The sequence below is a fragment of the Trichechus manatus genome, unplaced genomic scaffold (assembly GCF_000243295.1).
Source record: "Trichechus manatus latirostris isolate Lorelei unplaced genomic scaffold, TriManLat1.0 scaffold00086, whole genome shotgun sequence".
NCBI classification, from domain to species: Eukaryota; Metazoa; Chordata; class Mammalia; order Sirenia; family Trichechidae; genus Trichechus; species Trichechus manatus.
Genome location: NW_004444022.1, coordinates 4,214,565 through 4,217,249, shown reverse-complemented (window position 1 = coordinate 4,217,249; position 2,685 = coordinate 4,214,565).

The following is a 2,685-nucleotide window of genomic DNA, read 5'->3' as shown; positions in this document are numbered from 1 at the left end:
CATTGAGTACATATTGTCCTAAATGCAAAGGGGAGAGGGAAGAGCCTTTGGAGAACCCAAAGAGAGAGAGAGAAAAAGAATGATTCTCACTACCCTCAGCCCCAGCTGGAAGGAAGACATTCTGAGTCTGGGGAAGTGCCAAAGGAGAGGGAGGAAAGGTGCCTACAGGGAGGCAGAACCTAAACCCCCAAAGTTCCCATCTTCTCTTCCCCCACTGCTGGCCTGGGAAATGAGCGTGTCAGTGGTGACTGAAGTAGATAAGAGATTAGTTGCCCTTCCCCTAATTTCTGGGCACTACAAGTGTCCTTCTGATTCCAGTGTCACCCTTGAGGAGTTGGGGGCCCCCTCATCATGACTGACATGGAATTTTCTGCCTCCCTAACAGAGAATGGGGAACTTGGAGTCAGAATTCAGATACTTTAAGGAAAACAAACAAGGACTGTTTCTTGCCCACCCACATCTGAGTTTGTCACAGAGATCAATGCCCATTCCATTTTTGGCCTATTGAAGGACCTAACATTACTTTTAATTATAGCATTTGTGGCCAAGCAGAGCATCCACTTCCTGTTGGTGCTGGGTGCTTCACAGGAGCACTTGGGATGTTGCCAGAGGTGTTCCATGGACTGGAAGGACCACAAAGAAAATGTGCTGGGGCATCCAAGGAAAGGATGTAGGAGAGCTAGAGAGAAACTGAGGGAGCAAGAGAGAGCAGCCTTCAATAGCCCATCAGACAGCAATTATTCTCCCAGAAAAAGAGATTGTTTCCCACTGTGGCTGTAAGTGATTTACAATTAAGTAAGTCTTCATGAGGTGGTGCTCCAATTGATGGCAAAGGTTGGAGTGGTAGGAGCCCTCATTCTGCAGGCATTTAAGTGCTCACATCTATTGACTCACTTTGCTATTCATCATTTTTCCCAGGCTGCTTATTAGCAAGTTCAAGTGGGAGGAGGGTTGGGCCCACCTGTCTGGGAACAATTCCAAGATATCCAAAGCTGGAAGCTGGAGGTGAGAGTTGGGGAAGGGAGTCCCACCCTGGTCTCATAAGGGCCTTGGCTCCCGATATGCTGACCCAGGCTTGGGGGTAAGGGGCTGGGCTTGGCCCAGTGGGATCAGGAAGGCAGTCAGGGATCTCTTTTAGCTTTAGAACGCTCTGACCTTGGGACAGCTGCTGAGGCCATTGCTGGAGTTCACCTCTAAGACCCCTAATGTACAGCCGACCAGCAGTTTCACTACAAGTACAACGAGAAAAACATGAGACTTGGAGTCCTGTGATATGGCTATGTGAACTTTGGCAAGGGCCTTAACCTCTCTAAGCCTCAGTTTTCTCGTCTGAAAATGGGAATAACAACAGTGTCAACCTCATAGGGTTAAGGTGAGATTACACAAAATAACATAAAGTGTCTAGTGCCCGTAATCCTCACCTTGACCCTATGAAGTTGACACTGTTGTTATTCCCATTTTCAGATGAGAAAATAGGCTCAGAGAAGTTAAGACCTTTGCCAAAGTTCACACAGCCACATCACTGGACTCCAAATCTTGTGCTTTTCCCATTGCACTTGCCTGGGAAAGGGGCCCTTGTGGCATATTGGTTAAGTGCTAGGCTGCTAACTGAAAGGTCTGTGGTAACCCACCAGCAGCTCTGCAGGAGAAAGATGTGTTAGTCTGCTTCCATAAAGATTACAGCCTTGGAAACCCTTTGGGGCAGTTCTACTCTGTCCTGTAGGGTCACTATGAGTCAGAATTGACTTGACAGCAATGGGTTTGGATTTTGTTTTAGTGCCTGACACATATTAATGATTTTACCATTCATTCTGTGCTTGGAGAATTATTAGTAGGAAACTTTCTCTCCCACCACCTCTTCTACCCAGCTGGCCCCACCCAATTTGCAGTCTTCATTCTTTATTAACATTGCCCTAATGGAAAGGTCGGCGGTAGAAACCCACCAATGGCTCCACAGGAGAAAGATGTGGCAGCCTGCTTCTGTAAAGATTTGGAAACCCTGTGGGGCAGTTTTACTGCATCCTACAGGGTCTCTGGAAGCCCTGGTGGTGTAGTGGTTAAGAGCTACGGCTGCTAACCAAAAGGTCGGCAGTTTGAATCCACCACGTACTCCTTGGAAACCCTATGGGACAGTTCTGCTCTGTACTATAGAGTTGCTATGAGTCAAAATCAACTCAATGGCATCGGGTTTAGTTTTTGGTTTATAAGGTCTATACGAATCAGAATAGACTCGATGGCAATGGGTTTTTGGTCTGGGTGGCTGCTAACCCAGTGGCTCTGTGGGAGAAAGACCTGGCAATTGCTACCATAAAAGATTTATTGTTGTTGGGAAAAAAAAATCAAACTCATTGCCGTCGAGTTAATTCCAACTCATGGAGACCCAAGTGTGAGGAATACAATTGCACTCCATAGGATTTTCAAGGCTGTAACCTTTCAGAAGCAGACTACCAGGCCTTACTTCCAAGGCTCCTCTGGGTGGGTTTGATCCGCCAACATTTCGGCTAGTAGTCCTGTGCTTAACCATTTGCACCACCCAGGGACTCTTTAGAATATTAGAGCCAACTGACCGGAATCACAACAGAAGCTCTCGGACAGAGCTGGAGAAAAATGTAGAACAAAATTCTAACTCACAAAAAAAGACCAGACTTACTGGCCTGACAGAGACTGGAGAAACCCCCAGAGTAT